Here is a 17,401-nt window from a genome sequence, read left to right as displayed (position 1 = left end):
CACTGAGAAACAAGCAGTTCCGTAACATCAAGAATGCATTTTCCATACATAGTGTGAAAGAAAAGCACGGCCGTTGCATGAGGTGCGCAGCTTACGGCGTGTGAATTTGTTATCCACTTGCAGAGGGTATTATAATTTTGTCCCAAAATGTGTAACCACTAACCAAAAAACATATAGATGGGACATGACGTACTAGAAATTTGGGAACCAAAAAAAATTTGCATCTGGTCCAACGAGCGAGTAAGATATACATATGATATCTTTTGATCGCTCACACTACAGGAAACTCCTTTGGCTTACTCTCTTCCATATGATTTGTGCGATAGAACGGCATCGCTGTTTTTTATCTCGCTCCCACTACAGGAAACTGCTTTGGCTTACTCTCTTCCATATCATTTGTGCGATAGAACGGCATCGCTGTTTATTTTTATCTCGCTCGCACTTACTGTCAGTGCTCTCAATGCTCTCTTTATGTCTAGGTACCGTTTAAATGTTTGTGTGTGTATGTGTCCGCACAAGCAAAAATGCCCACAAATTCAATTTTTCTCAAAAGTCGGTGGCATTTCTTCCCTTTTGAGGGGACGAGTAATATGAAATAATGAAAGGGTTTGCCAAGTCGATGCGAAATTCTTTAATTTTAGCTCGTTCTTGTTCGAAAGGGTACCTAAGCGTTGGCATGTGTGCATTTAAAAGTTTTTGGACTTGCTATTCACGCATACTTGCATATTTTCTATATGAATAGGAAGTGCGAGCGAGATAAAAATAAACAGCGATACCGTTCTATCGCACAAACCATATGGAAGAGAGTAAGCCAAAGCACTTTCCTGTAGTGTAAGTGAATAAAAGATATCAATGTATATCTTACACTTTTTTTTGGACCAGATATCCCGATTTATTAGTGCCCACATTTCTAGTACTGCATGTCCCATCTATATGTTCTTTGGTTAGTACTTAAACGCCGCAAAGTTTTCCTTCCAAAAGGTAAATAATACGACCTCGAAGTAGGGGCTCCATTTCAGGGACTCTTTGTGGGATTTGGCCATCTTTAAATGTTCAAAACTGTGGGATTATTAAAATTTAAAATTACTGGTTGCCTTCTTTGCTACATCAGCTGTTTATGGTAATGCAACTTTTCTATTTTTCATAACATCGATACGAAATTCGATAAATCATCGCAAATAACACACAATACAGACATTTTTTTAAAAATTCAAAAAATGTGTTTTCTTAAATTATCCCGGAATTAAGATATTTAAAGAATAGTGGAATCCTAATTTTTCAACCCCTTGGTTTACCCATATTATAAGCTAAAATTAAAAAACAAATGAATGTAGACAATAAATAATTTAATTTTTTTGCAATTCTGCATTTAAATTTATTTGGTTTCGTGCTTAAAAAATAAATAAATAAAAAATAACACGTAAGAGGTTCTAGTCGGGAGCTCCCGACTAGGGGATACCCTGAACCCTCTTTTTCTTATATACACCAAATGCAGCCAACTCGTAACTGACCGCGCTACTTTTCGCCGCCTCTACTCAATAGCCACACCAATAATTAAGTCTTAATGAGAAAAAAACGTATTAAAATAGCAGCACAGAAAATAAAACAATCGCAATTGCAATGCTGTTGATAGAATTCAAAGAAGACGCGCATGATTGTGTGTGAGTACATGTATGCAGAAATTCTTGGAATTTGCGCTTGCTGCTGCACGTGTTTGCTGGCCAAAGCACATTTTCTTTCGTGTTTCTTAACCGATCTGATGAAATTTTCAGTAGTAAATCTTATTGTACTATAAAATATTCGTGTATTCTCAAAATGACAATTGCATTTAACTTGTGGCTTAATTATATAGGCAATACAAGTTGGTTTACTAACATGATTTCATTGAGTAATAAAGAGACAGAGCTGAAGGCTCACTCCGAGCTTTTTTTACCGTTTTAAAAATCCCGAGAGGTAGATCGGGTTGGTCCGCAAACGCAAAATCCAACTCAAAAATAAAGCTCATTTACTATAGGAAGCAACAACAAATCACTCGCAAAACAACAACAGTGCGCACGAAAACCCTTTTTTTTTTTCGTCGTCCGTCTTGATCTTCAAAAGTTTCTGCGCGATGATGAGGACATAGGAAACTCAGTGCAAAAAAAAGGGACAAATAATGCCACTGTGTTTGTTGCTGGTTTCTCTGTCGTTCCAACAAGGCGGCGCGTAGAAACAACAACAACACTATTTGGGTTCTAATGTTGTTGTTCCATAGCCGAGTCTCGGCGCAAGTAGGTAGAAAAATCGAATGCGAGCAGGCCATGCCATTTAAATCAAAGGGTTATGCACACGGCTCGTCAACATCATATACTATTACGTCACGTTTTAAAGAATTTCATTTCTTGTGATGCTTAGAATATATTTCTATCTTTATTACGTACATTAAAGTAATATATTAATAGGGTCTTTTATAATAATGCATGTATTAAATAATGTATTACTTTATTGTACGCCACGATCGCATACAAAAAGCCCTAGCTTGTGACGTCACATGCGCAACAGCATGTTGCAATCTTCTTAAATTCATATACTTCCCTTGGCTTGGAAAACACACACATGAATATTTTTTGCCTATGTGTGTGAGATGAGACACACATGCCAACAACTATTTGGCGCGTCGAGGCATTGATACCCTCATGTATAGAAATGGTATAGAATGTTTAAAGAAAACAATTATTATTGATTGTACTAATAGTTGCACACTAAATAGGAAATTATACAGAATTTGGGGTGTGATTTTTTCATTGTCGAGTCGTTTGTTTTGATTATGGTTGTTGTTGGTTCATATGGGAAATGTTCTGAAGTTGTCTTTGATTTTTGGGCAACGGCAGAAGTAGCTGTAGACAGCCGGGTGTTGTGTTTGCAATTTTTGTTTGCAACCTCGCTATCGCGCACGAAGTGTTTCGAAAAAGAGCTTTTGATCCAAACGCCTCCTCTGTCTCTTTATTACTCAATGGGATGAGAGTAAGCCAAAGCAGTTTCCTGTAGAGTGAGCGAGTAAAAAGACAGCGATGCCGTTCCACGACACAGGTCATATGTATTCTTACTCTCTTGCTGTGAGAGCATGCGGGCATGTCTCGAACCCGAACAAACACGAAGGCGACTTTGGACCAGCCGCAAAAAAAACGCTTGTCACCACCAAATGTACGGTTTGACCAGTCTACATGTTATTTGGTTAGTGGTTATACAGAATTGAGCGGGAACAAATTAATTCAAAATATTTGTATATGTGAAAGAAATGAATTAATAAAAGAAATAATTGGCATTTTACAATAAAACATTATCTTTGGTGAAATAGACTGCTGCTAAATAAGGCAACAGTGCAATTATGTATTTATACACAGTATAATAACAAAACGGTGGCAATATTTCAACATATTTTTCATCCTAATTTTATTTATCTCCGATAATGGCCATAAATGCACGGTAGTTTAACATATAGACAGCTAATTATTAATCATTTTGTTTTTTTTTTCAAGAAATTCTCATTTTTCTATTTTTCATATTACACCCTATGTTAATGCAAAAGAACTAGCTGGCAATATTCACTTAACATTTTTATTCATCAAAATGGCGGCAATATTTATTCAAATTTCAACCTTTATTTATTAATTCCTCCGATAATGGCCCCAAATGCACTGTAGTTAAGCATATAGACCACGAATTATCAATCATTTTGCTTTTTACATCAAGAAAATCGTCCAGCCAGTTTTAAGGAAATGCTCTTTTTTCTATTTTTCATATTACACCCTATGTTTATGCAAAAGAACTAGCTGGCAATATTCACTTAACATTTTTATTCATCAAAATGGCGGCAATATCTATTCAAATTTCAACCTTTATTTATTAATTCCTCCGATAATGGCCCCAAATGCACTGTAGTTTAGCATATAGACCACGAATTATCAATCATTTTGCTTTTTACATCAAGAAAATCGTCCAGCCAGTTTTAAGGAAATGCTCTTTTTTCTATTTTTCATATTACACCCTATGTTAATGCAAAAGAACTAGCTGGCAATATTCACTTAACATTTTTATTCATCAAAATGGCGGCAATATTTCAACATATTTCTACCAAATGGCAGCAAATTTTTTTTTATAACTATGCTTTACAAAAAAAGGTGGCATAGTTCAAATTGGGTGTCCTCATTTAGAATTGAGAAATGGAAATGACAAGCCACCAAAACAAGGCATGGGATGCGTTTGCACGCCTATTAAATATGCCGCAAGTAACTAAAACGAGAAAGAAATGCTATCTTCGGCACACCGAAGATTTAATACCCTTGCAGACCCAACCTTTTCAAAATGCTCATAGTGCTTTGCCCGTATTTAAGAAGCACAGGGAAAATACTTAATGCCGAGTATGGATAAGATATCTTGAAAAACAAAACAGGTTTCCATACAACAACTTAATTTTCGACCGATCGTTCCTATGGCAGCTATATGATATAGTAGCCCGATGGAATAAGATTTTGCATAAGTGGAGGGAGCATAGTAAAACTAATAAATGCCGAGTTTGGTCAAGATGTCTTGAAAAACAAAAAAAATTCCATACAACAGCATAATTTTCGACCGATCGTTCCTATGGCAGCTATATGATATAGTTGTCCGATCTTAATAGGATTTTGCATACATATGGGAAGCGTAGTAAAACTAATAAATACCGAGTTTGGTCAAGATATCTTGAAAACATAAAAATTTTTCCATACAAAAACTTAATTTTCGACCGATCGTTCTTATGGCAGCTATATGATATAGTTGCCCGATCTTAATAGAATTTTGCATATATATGGGGAACGTAGTAAAACTAATAAATACCAAGTTTAGTCAAGATAACTTTATAAACAAAAATGTTTTTCATACAAGAGCCTACTTTTCGACCGATCGTTCCTATGGCAGCTATATGATATAGTTGTCCGATCTTAATAGGATTTTGCATATATATGGGAAGCGTAGTAAAACTAATAAATACCGAGTTTGGTCAAGATATCTTGAAACACATAAAAATTTTCCATACAAAAACTTAATTTTCGACCGATCTTTCCTATGGCAGCTATATGATATAATTGTCCGATCTTAATAGGATTTGGCATACATATGGGAAGCGTAGTAAAACTAATAAATACCGAGTTTGGTCAAGATATCTTGAAAACATAAAAATTTTCCATACAAAAACTTAATTTTCGACCAATCGTTCCTATGGCAGCTATATGATATAGTTGCCCGATCTTTATAGAATTTTGCATATATATGGGGAACGTAGTAAAACTAATAAATACCAAGTTAAGTAAAGATAACTTTATAAACAAAAATGTTTTTCATACAAGAGCCTACTTTTCGACCGATCGTTCCTATAGCAGCTATATGATATAGTTGTCCGATCTTAATAGGATTTTGCATATATATGGGAAGCGTAGTAAAACTAATAAATACCGAGTTTGGTCAAGATATCTTGAAAACATAAAAATTTTCCATACAAAAACTTAATTTTCGACCAATCGTTCCTATGGCAGCTATATGATATAGTTGCCCGATCTTAATAGAATTTTGCATATATATGGGGAGCTTAGTAAAACTAATAAGTACCGAGTTTGGTCAAGATATCTTGAAAAACATAAAAAATTTCCATACAAAAACTTAATTTTCGACCGATCGTTCCTATGGCAGCTATATGAAATAGTTGTCCGATCTTAATAGGATTTTGCATATATATGGGGAGCGTAGTAAAACTAATAAATACCAAGTTTAGTCAAGATAACTTCATAAACAAAAATGTTTTTCATACAAGAACCTACTTTTCGACCGATCGTTCCTATGGCAGCTATATGATATAGTGGTCCGATACAGCTGGTTTTCACATATAAGCTGCGTGCAACAACAAGAGGGAATTCTGCAAAGTTTCATAAAGATAGCTTTAAAACTGAGAGACTAGTTCGCATAGAAACAGACAGACGGACAGACAGACATGGCTATATCAACTCGGCTGTTGATACTGATCAAGAATATATATACTTTATGGGGTCGGAGATGTCTCCTTCTATGCGTTACACATTTCACGACAAAATTATAATACCCTCTGCAAGGGTAATTTTATTTATCTCCGATAATGGCCATAAATGCACGGTAGTTTAACATATAGACAGCTAATTATTAATCATTTTGTTTTTTTTTTCAAGAAATTCTCATTTTTCTATTTTTCATATTACACCCTATGTTAATGCAAAAGAACTAGCTGGCAATATTCACTTAACATTTTTATTCATCAAAATGGCGGCAATATTTATTCAAATTTCAACCTTTATTTATTAATTCCTCCGATAATGGCCCCAAATGCACTGTAGTTAAGCATATAGACCACGAATTATCAATCATTTTGCTTTTTACATCAAGAAAATCGTCCAGCCAGTTTTAAGGAAATGCTCTTTTTTCTATTTTTCATATTACACCCTATGTTTATGCAAAAGAACTAGCTGGCAATATTCACTTAACATTTTTATTCATCAAAATGGCGGCAATATCTATTCAAATTTCAACCTTTATTTATTAATTCCTCCGATAATGGCCCCAAATGCACTGTAGTTTAGCATATAGACCACGAATTATCAATCATTTTGCTTTTTACATCAAGAAAATCGTCCAGCCAGTTTTAAGGAAATGCTCTTTTTTCTATTTTTCATATTACACCCTATGTTAATGCAAAAGAACTAGCTGGCAATATTCACTTAACATTTTTATTCATCAAAATGGCGGCAATATTTCAACATATTTCTACCAAATGGCAGCAAATTTTTTTTTATAACTATGCTTTACAAAAAAAGGTGGCATAGTTCAAATTGGGTGTCCTCATTTAGAATTGAGAAATGGAAATGACAAGCCACCAAAACAAGGCATGGGATGCGTTTGCACGCCTATTAAATATGCCGCAAGTAACTAAAACGAGAAAGAAATGCTATCTTCGGCACACCGAAGATTTAATACCCTTGCAGACCCAACCTTTTCAAAATGCTCATAGTGCTTTGCCCGTATTTAAGAAGCACAGGGAAAATACTTAATGCCGAGTATGGATAAGATATCTTGAAAAACAAAACAGGTTTCCATACAACAACTTAATTTTCGACCGATCGTTCCTATGGCAGCTATATGATATAGTAGCCCGATGGAATAAGATTTTGCATAAGTGGAGGGAGCATAGTAAAACTAATAAATGCCGAGTTTGGTCAAGATGTCTTGAAAAACAAAAAAAATTCCATACAACAGCATAATTTTCGACCGATCGTTCCTATGGCAGCTATATGATATAGTTGTCCGATCTTAATAGGATTTTGCATACATATGGGAAGCGTAGTAAAACTAATAAATACCGAGTTTGGTCAAGATATCTTGAAAACATAAAAATTTTTCCATACAAAAACTTAATTTTCGACCGATCGTTCTTATGGCAGCTATATGATATAGTTGCCCGATCTTAATAGAATTTTGCATATATATGGGGAACGTAGTAAAACTAATAAATACCAAGTTTAGTCAAGATAACTTTATAAACAAAAATGTTTTTCATACAAGAGCCTACTTTTCGACCGATCGTTCCTATGGCAGCTATATGATATAGTTGTCCGATCTTAATAGGATTTTGCATATATATGGGAAGCGTAGTAAAACTAATAAATACCGAGTTTGGTCAAGATATCTTGAAACACATAAAAATTTTCCATACAAAAACTTAATTTTCGACCGATCTTTCCTATGGCAGCTATATGATATAGTTGTCCGATCTTAATAGGATTTGGCATACATATGGGAAGCGTAGTAAAACTAATAAATACCGAGTTTGGTCAAGATATCTTGAAAACATAAAAATTTTCCATACAAAAACTTAATTTTCGACCAATCGTTCCTATGGCAGCTATATGATATAGTTGCCCGATCTTTATAGAATTTTGCATATATATGGGGAACGTAGTAAAACTAATAAATACCAAGTTAAGTAAAGATAACTTTATAAACAAAAATGTTTTTCATACAAGAGCCTACTTTTCGACCGATCGTTCCTATAGCAGCTATATGATATAGTTGTCCGATCTTAATAGGATTTTGCATATATATGGGAAGCGTAGTAAAACTAATAAATACCGAGTTTGGTCAAGATATCTTGAAAACATAAAAATTTTCCATACAAAAACTTAATTTTCGACCAATCGTTCCTATGGCAGCTATATGATATAGTTGCCCGATCTTAATAGAATTTTGCATATATATGGGGAGCTTAGTAAAACTAATAAGTACCGAGTTTGGTCAAGATATCTTGAAAAACATAAAAAATTTCCATACAAAAACTTAATTTTCGACCGATCGTTCCTATGGCAGCTATATGAAATAGTTGTCCGATCTTAATAGGATTTTGCATATATATGGGGAGCGTAGTAAAACTAATAAATACCAAGTTTAGTCAAGATAACTTCATAAACAAAAATGTTTTTCATACAAGAACCTACTTTTCGACCGATCGTTCCTATGGCAGCTATATGATATAGTGGTCCGATACAGCTGGTTTTCACATATAAGCTGCGTGCAACAACAAGAGGGAATTCTGCAAAGTTTCATAAAGATAGCTTTAAAACTGAGAGACTAGTTCGCATAGAAACAGACAGACGGACAGACAGACATGGCTATATCAACTCGGCTGTTGATACTGATCAAGAATATATATACTTTATGGGGTCGGAGATGTCTCCTTCTATGCGTTACACATTTCACGACAAAATTATAATACCCTCTGCAAGGGTATAAAAATAAGAGGACTCGGCTTATTTTGCCTCGCCAACCCAAAACTAAAAGTTATGCTGCGTTAAAAAATAGGAGCGACCAGCAGCAAAGCCTTAAAAGGGCTCAACAAACAAAAATAAAAACGAGAAAGAAGTGCTATCTTCGGCACACCGAAGATTTAATACCCTTGCAGACCCAACCTTTTCAAAATGCATAATACAACAGCATAATTTTCGACCGATCGTTCCTATGGCAGCTATATGATATAGTTGCCCGATCTTAATAGAATTTTGCATATATATGGGGAGCTTAGTAAAACTAATAAGTACCGAGTTTGGTCAAGATATCTTGAAAAACATAAAAATTTTCCATATAAAAACTTAATTTTCGACCGATCGTTCCTATGGCAGCTATATGATATAGTAGCCCGATGTGAATAAGATTTTGCATAAGTGGAGGGAGCATAGTAAAACTAATAAATGCCGAGCTTGGTCAAGATATCTCGAAAAACAAAAAAAATTCCATACAACAGCATAATTTTCGACCGATCGTTCCTATGGCAGCTATATGATATAGTTGTCCGATCTTAATAGGATTTTGCATATATATGGGAGCGTAGTAAAACTAATAAATACCGAGTTTGGTCAAGATATCTTGAAAAACATAAAAATTTTCCATACAAAAACTTAATTTTCGACCGATCGTTCCTATGGCAGCTATATGATATAGTAGCCCGATGTGAATAAGATTTTGCATACGTGGAGGGAGCATAGTAAAACTAATAAATGCCGAGCTTGGTCAAGATATCTTGAAAAACAAAAATATTCCATACAACAGCATAATTTTCGACCGATCGTTCCTATGGCAGCTATATGATATAGTTGTCCGATCTTAATAGGATTTTGCATATATATGGGGAACGTAGTAAAACAAATAAATACCAAGTTTAGTAAAGATAACTTTATAAACAAAAATGTTTTTCATACAAGAGCCTACTTTTCGACCGATCGTTCCTATGGCAGCTATATGATATAGTGGTCCGATCCAGCTGGTTTTGACATATGAACTGCTTGCAACAGAAAGAGGGACTTCTGCAAAGTTTTATAAAGATAGCTTTAAAACTGAGAGACTAGTTCGCATAGAAACAGACAGACGGACAGACGGACATGGCTATATCAACTCGGCTGTTGATACTGATCAAGAATATATATACTTTATGGGGTCGGAGATGTCTCCTTCTATGCGTTACACATTTCACGACAAAATTACAATACCCTCTGCAAGGGTATAAAAATGAACGCACAGCTTCAGCGACTTACGGCTGAGGTCGCAGGTCTAAAGGCGCCGCAGATGACACAGGCTCCACAGCCACAGAAGCCACAGCGGATGTCAAAGCCGCAGCAACTATGGGTGCAGCCATGGATGCAGTACGTGGCATACGAGTAGTATATGGCCCAATAAAAAATTATGTGTATATATCTGTATTTATAATGATAAATAAAATAAAAATTACTTAGAAAATCCTTTTTTATTGAAATTTATTAGAAATTCTCGTAAGCTGGGGAAAAAGATTAAAGTGCATGGAAAAAATTAAAATAAAAGTTAGAACAATCTATCATGGCAATTGCGCAGTATTTCATTTGAACTGTGTTTTTGTATACATATGTATGTATGTACATAAAGCGCCATACAAAATTGGCGTCATAATTAAAAGTGCCGCTATGTTATATATATATATACTATATATAAATATACTTTTTATTATACTAAGATAAGAAAAAACTTCAAATGGCTCCAGGAATCGCAAAATGGTAAGATTTTATGTTTCAATTAATTGTGTTAAGAAAAGGATTATAATAGTGTTGCACAAATATATGTAATAGTCTTACTCCACTGGGCTTAAAAATGTCACATTTTCAAGTTTCACATATTGGTGCTCCACCGGTTTTCGGTAACATGTGATTGGCAAAAGTACCGCCAACTTTAAATGTTATAAGCTGTGGGAATATTAAAATTTAAAATAATATTTTAAAGTTATTGCTTGCCTTCGTTGCAATATCAGCTGTTTATGGTAATGAACACATTCACATTTTTCACAACATCGATAGAAAACTCGATAAATCATCGCAAAAAACACGAACTGTTCGGGGCGAATTTACACATTTTTCAAAAATGTGAAATGTGTTTTCCTATGGGAAAACGTACAGGCCGAATTTTACACATTTTGCAAAAATATGACATTTTCAAGAAATTTGTTCAGTGGACAGAGGCTATAACAAGAAAAGTGGAATAAAGTGGCATTCATATATTTTATGCAATTTATATATTAGTTAATCGGATTATAAACACAAATTCGTATCAATGTTGCATTTGACGTTATCGGCAGCATCGATAGTTTGCCTAGTTGGGTGCGTTCTTTATTATCGGCCACGCCGATATCAGGGTATCGGGGGTGAAGCTGGGCCCACAGCGGCGCCCAATTTATTGAAGATTGGAAATGCCGGGCTTGTGATCCACGGCGCCAAAAGGGGCGATTGCTATTGGCCGCCCGATTCGCCCTTAAAGAGATTTTAGGGAGAGCGGATCGCATGCCCTTTGATATGCCCTTGGCCTTCATTTGGGCCGTTGACCCAAAAAATGCAGCCGTGCAGATGGACAGCAACGGTGTCCGCCTAGTAAATGTTTGCGTGTGCCGAAATTCGGCACCGATGTTGCTGCCCAAATGTACAGCAGGGAGTTCGATATGATCAGCAGTCAACGGCGGGCGTGCTCAAAGCGAGCTTAAAGTTATTTTTTTTTTACATGTCGGCCCCATAAAAAAAAATTTTCTAGAAAAGTTTTCTGCAATTTAAAATTAAACAATTAAATTTTGTTTGCCGTTTAATAATCCGAATTTAAACATTGTGTCACATTATAGAAAAATTAGAAAACACTAAAAACTTACGTGCGACGCGAGACGTACAAATAAAAATCATAAGACAATTAACAAAATAAACGGCTCCGCCACCGAAGGGACCAGTTTTCGACGCAGCGGCGCACCTCAGCCATACCCACGGCGCACGAGTCACCGACCGTATCCCGAAGGACAGGCTAAGAAGTGGCCATAAGCAACACCACGCCCACATCATCAGAGTCAGACGTAGACTTGTGCTCGAGACCCCGACGGAGAAAAGATTTTTTTTGCCAATAGAATTAGTTCTTTTGTATGAATATATAATATACTTACGCCTAGTTTCACGTAAGAAAATTTTCGAAAGTGCGAACAGTGAAGGAAAGGCCCCAAAGATTATTGCGTCTGCCAAACAAATAAAAAAACAAAATAATTAGATTTTTGATAAATTTTGCACGAGCGATACCCGCTTATATATATGTATATACATATATGCATATGTCATACACCATATGTGCAGAATAACCATTGTGATGGACCTTACCGCCCCCACCCAGAGAGCTCTTTAGGCAGGCAAGGTATTATAAGCGCTCTTGACAAACATATAACTTCCTTTTTTTTGTAACACATATATATATATACACGCATTTCAGTATTTTAGCGGGTACTTGCTCCCCATTGGTGAATTAATTACCTGGTGTTATATCTTTCCCCTGGTTATTTTTTTCTTTTCTTGACTGGCAATAACTTTGCAGTGTTTCGTCGCCTGTTTCATTTAATGTTGTTAAATAAAAATGTATTCTGTAAGATATTTGAAATTTTAGAAATTAAATCACAATTGTGATAATTATAAGGCAAAGCAAAGCAATAACACGCACCTGTTGAAGAATTGAAGACAATGTCAGCTTGCATAGAATAAATTGCAGAATGGGGATACCCTGTAAAAATAGGAGATAAGAGATGTTAAAATTGTTAATAATTATAAGAAACGCAGCCAACTATACGCACCTACTGTAGAGAGAAATGTCCAGCTAAATCTCAATTGAGGGGAAAAGGGGACATGTCAGCCAATACGGGCTGATGCAGGCCATCTAGTGGCCAAAATGTGGGAGACAAGATCAGCGGATCGTCTCAGGTAGGGCAGGTACGCGGGGTCCGGAACCGGAACCCGATCTGGAAGAGTAAAGTGGTTAAAAAGTGTTTTTTTTTGTTAATTTATATCGAGCGCCTCACCTTTTTTGCTTACATTTTCTTGTTGTTACAGCTGTTAGTGTTGTTCATTTGTTAGAAGTTCCGATTGTTTGTTGTTATCGATTATGTAGTTCATTTTGAAGAGTGTTGTATAGGTAGGTTTTGCTACAGACGTTGAAGTTTTGTTAATATCGATTGTGCGGACTGCGGGCCAGGGATGGGACTACACCCAGAGAAACCGATGAGCCAGCCGGCGCAGCCCACTGAGAAACAAGCAGTTCCGTAACATCAAGAATGCATTTTCCATACATAGTGTGAAAGAAAAGCACGGCCGTTGCATGAGGTGCGCAGCTTACGGCGTGTGAATTTGTTATCCACTTGCAGAGGGTATTATAATTTTGTCCCAAAATGTGTAACCACTAACCAAAAAACATATAGATGGGACATGACGTACTAGAAATTAGGGCACCAAAAAAAATTTGCATCTGGTCCAACGAGCGAGTAAGATATACATATGATATATTTTGATCGCTCACACTACAGGAAACTCCTTTGGCTTACTCTCTTCCATATGATTTGTGCGATAGAACGGCATCGCTGTTTTTTATCTCGCTCCCACTACAGGAAACTGCTTTGGCTTACTCTCTTCCATATCATTTGTGCGATAGAACGGCATCGCTGTTTATTTTTATCTCGCTCGCACTTACTGTCAGTGCTCTCAATGCTCTCTTTATGTCTAGGTACCGTTTAAATGTTTGTGTGTGTATGTGTCCGCACAAGTAAAAATGCCCACAAATTCAATTTTTCTCAAAAGTCGGTGGCATTTCTTCCCTTTTGAGGGGACGAGTAATATGAAATAATGAAAGGGTTTGCCAAGTCGATGCGAAATTCTTTAATTTTAGCTCGTTCTTGTTCGAAAGGGTACCTAAGCGTTGGCATGTGTGCATTTAAAAGTTTTTGGACTTGCTATTCACGCATACTTGCATATTTTCTATATGAATAGGAAGTGCGAGCGAGATAAAAATAAACAGCGATACCGTTCTATCGCACAAACCATATGGAAGAGAGTAAGCCAAAGCACTTTCCTGTAGTGTAAGTGAATAAAAGATATCAATGTATATCTTACACTTTTTTTTGGACCAGATATCCCGATTTATTAGTGCCCACATTTCTAGTACTGCATGTCCCATCTATATGTTCTTTGGTTAGTACTTAAACGCCGCAAAGTTTTGCTTCCAAAAGGTAAATAATACGACCTCGAAGTAGGGGCTCCATTTCAGGGACTCTTTGTGGGATTTGGCCATCTTTAAATGTTTAAAACTGTGGGATTATTAAAATTTCAAATTATAATTTAAATTTACTGGTCGCCTTCTTTGCTACATCAGCTGTTTATGGTAATGCAACTTTTGAATTTTTCATAACATCGATACGAAATTCGATAAATCATCGCAAAAAACACGAATTGTTCGGGGCGAATACACACATTTTTTTTAAATTCAAAATATGTGTTTTCTTTTGGGAAAACGTACGGGCCACATTTTTCAAAAATGTAACATTTTCTAAAAATGTGTGTATTCTATTAATTTATTATTAATTAATTAATTTAAACAAGTAAATATCACACATCCGTAAAATTATGTATATATTATTTGTTTTGTTTTATTTTTATATTTTTGTTGAATGGAATTAATTATCAGATTTATTATAACGCAATTATCAATACACAATTAAACAATTTCAATAAAAGCCAAGCCTGTGAGGCGGCTACTGGAGTCAGCCACCCCACAGCTTTGATCCACGGCAAGGAGCCGTTACTTTTATGGCCGAGATCGCGGCAAGGAGCCGTTGGCACTATTATTTTTATAGCCTTTAAGTTCATTAGCTTTTATTATATAAGAATAAGTTCATATTTGAGCAAGAGGCAAGGAGCCACTAATATTATAATTAAGCGCTATTAATTAAAGGGCAAGGAGCCGTTAAGTTTATCGTTAATGTCGTGCGCATTGTATTAGTTATAAGTATAGTTAAAGCTAGGAGCCCCTCACAGCTTTAATTTGAATTTAACCGCCGGCCGCCGCAGCAACCGTGCCTTGTCGATTGGTTGCTCAACACCGTCTTCGAGAGCGCAACTTCAATTCGGCGGCGAAGAGCGAAAGCTCCGAGATGAAGTTGCGAAAGCTCGCGGTGAAGTTGAGCGGCCGAGGCAAGCGCATGGCTCGCTTGCGAGCGTTCCGGCACTTTTGGTGCAACTATCTGGTTGAGTAGACGTGCATCGCAGGTGCATAGCGAGTGAAAAGGGAGAGTGTATAGCGGAGCGCTAGGGCTCCAAACAGTGCGACAAGGCCCTAAGTTAGGTTACAGAGTAGGATAGCGTTTGATTAATAAGGAACATAGAAGTGAATAAAGATGAAGTTAAAAAAAAAAGTCTGCTAGTTTTGATTTCATCTCCGGTTAGCCTTATTCTCTAACATCGGGGTCTACCGATGTTCAATATAACCTTCTTCCCCTAACCCGAAGTGCAGTGAATGTGGTGCGAGGCTGTTGCCCAGTAGTGAACGTGATATGAGGCTGCTGCCCAGTATAGTGTGTTGCGAGGCGATTGCCCAAAGTGATAGCGGTACGAGGCTATGGCCCGAGAGTAGGTATTTCGAGTTGTGTGAGCGGTGCGAGGCCACGGCCCGAGAGCAGTTATTTTGAGTTTGCTGACTGGTAGTATGTGCAATACGAGGCCACGGCCCGAGATCAGGAGTTTCGAGTTTGCTGTCTGGTGGTATATGTGGTTCGAGGGCGCGTACTTCAAGCCCTACCCTGTAGAAGTAGTGATAGAGACCGTATGGTTGAAGCACTTACTTTCCCCCTCCCCTAAACTCGCCGTCTCAGCAGATTAATAAATGTCTTGTAACTTGCTGGTCCTGGTAAGACAGAGTTGTACCCCGGCCAGTAGCTTCTTTACAAGTGGCGCCCAAGCAGGGCGTGGCATGTTGGCGGATTAAAGCCCCGCAAGCGTGCCCAAATAAGTGTTTTCAAAAAAAAAAACAGTCGAGCATACCCTAGCGAATATTTTTCATACCCTGTGTTAGGCAAAAACAAACAAAATTAACACCTGCAAGATCTAGGCGACAAAAATGTGTGCAAAAGCGAGCACACAAAGCATAGAGCCGAAAATACAACGGCCGGTCATAAAAGTACAGCGCGCGCGCTCCAGACGGGCGACGTCGAGACCACGCCGACGTCGGCGTCGAAGAGAATTCCACTTTTCACCGCACGTTAGTTGCTCCGACCCCCCTTGGGTTCCTAGAGGAGCGCGCACATATGGTATTGCCCTTGATCGCTTGCCTCGAGCAATGAGTGAGGTTTTCAGCGACAGGGCTGCTCGTTGGTTCTTGAGCAGTGGGCTAAGGGATGTGCCGTGGTCAGTGTGTAGGAGGGGTTTCCTAGAGTTCTTCCTACCTCCACGCTACTTCGAAAGGCTTGAGGACGAAATCCGGTCCCGCAGGCAGCGCGTGGGCGAAGAATTCAAGGAATACTTGATAGAGCTGAGCGGTACTCTGCGCGGATTTCGTCGGACCCCTTCCACGGTCGAGACATGGCAACACGATGCTACTGGTGTTCCATGAGGCTTTCTCGAAGTGGGTGGAACTGGTCCCTCTCAGGAGAGCCACGGCGGCGCATCTGCAGACAGCGTTTCGAGAGAGGATTTTGAGTTGGTTCGGGGTGCCCAAGAAGTTCGTGTGCGACAACGGTGTACAATTTACAAGCCATAGCTTCACGGCTTTTCTGGAGTCGCTGGGTGTAGAGGTCCAGTATACCGCCCCGTACTGTCCACAAGAGAATCCTACCGAAAGGACCAATAGGACCGTGAAGACCATGATAGCGCAATTTATCGAAGGCCATCAGAGTTCGTGGGACGAGCTCTTGCCGGAGATATCGCTAGCGGTCAACACAAGTGTGGCGGACTCGACGGGATTCAGTCCCGCTTTCCTGATGCAGGGGAGGGAGCCGCGGCTGCCCGCAGCCTTGTACGATCAGGTGACTCCGGGGTCCGCAACTAGTGCGCTCGACCCTAGGACGAAAGCGGATAGGTTCAAAGAAATCTTTGCTATCGTCCACAGTAATCTCCAGCGTGCATCAACTGGAGTCTACTGGAGGCTACTGGAGTCAGCCACCCTACAGCTTTGATCCACGGCAAGGAGCCGTTACTTTTATGGCCAAGATCGCGACAAGGAGCCGTGGGCACTATTATTTTTATAGCCTTTTAGTTCATAAGCTTTCATTATATTAGAATAAGATCCTAGTTGAGTAAGAGGCAAGGAGCCACTAATATTATAATTAAGCGTTATTAATTAAAGGGCAAGGAGCCGTTAAGTTTATCGTTCATGTCATGCGCATTGTATTAGTTATAAGTATAGTTAAGGGCAAGGAGCCCCTCATAGCTTAAATTTGAATTTAGCCGCCGGCCGCCGCAACAGCCGTGCGTTGTCGATTTTATTTATTTATTTTATTTATTGGTGGTCGACA

At 37.8% G+C, this 17,401-nt stretch overlaps 1 long non-coding RNA gene across 5 annotated transcripts; it reads right to left on the bottom strand.

Annotated features, from left to right (window-relative positions):
* Window positions 1-10,780: 10,780 nt before the first annotated feature.
* On the bottom strand, window positions 10,781-13,009 carry LOC135439553 (uncharacterized). 5 transcript variants are annotated; one of them, XR_010438094.1, is made up of 6 exons: window positions 12,926-13,009; window positions 12,701-12,865; window positions 12,571-12,630; window positions 12,387-12,493; window positions 12,029-12,097; window positions 10,781-10,799 (listed from the first exon to the last, which is right to left on the bottom strand). It is a non-coding gene; the product is annotated as an uncharacterized LOC135439553 (long non-coding RNA). The 5 variants fall into 5 exon arrangements; XR_010438093.1 differs by lacking the exon at window positions 10,781-10,799 and adding an exon at window positions 11,247-11,643; XR_010438092.1 differs by lacking the exon at window positions 10,781-10,799 and having other exon boundaries at window positions 11,676-12,097.
* Between the last annotated feature and the right edge of the window lie 4,392 nt (window positions 13,010-17,401).

Source organism: Drosophila montana, unplaced genomic scaffold (assembly GCF_035044405.1).
Source record: "Drosophila montana isolate Dmon_TW-CO22-7 unplaced genomic scaffold, ASM3504440v1 contig_413_1, whole genome shotgun sequence".
NCBI lineage: Eukaryota > Metazoa > Arthropoda > Insecta > Diptera > Drosophilidae > Drosophila > Drosophila montana.
Note: the sequence above shows the minus strand (reverse complement) of the source record. Positions and strands in the feature narration are given on the sequence as shown.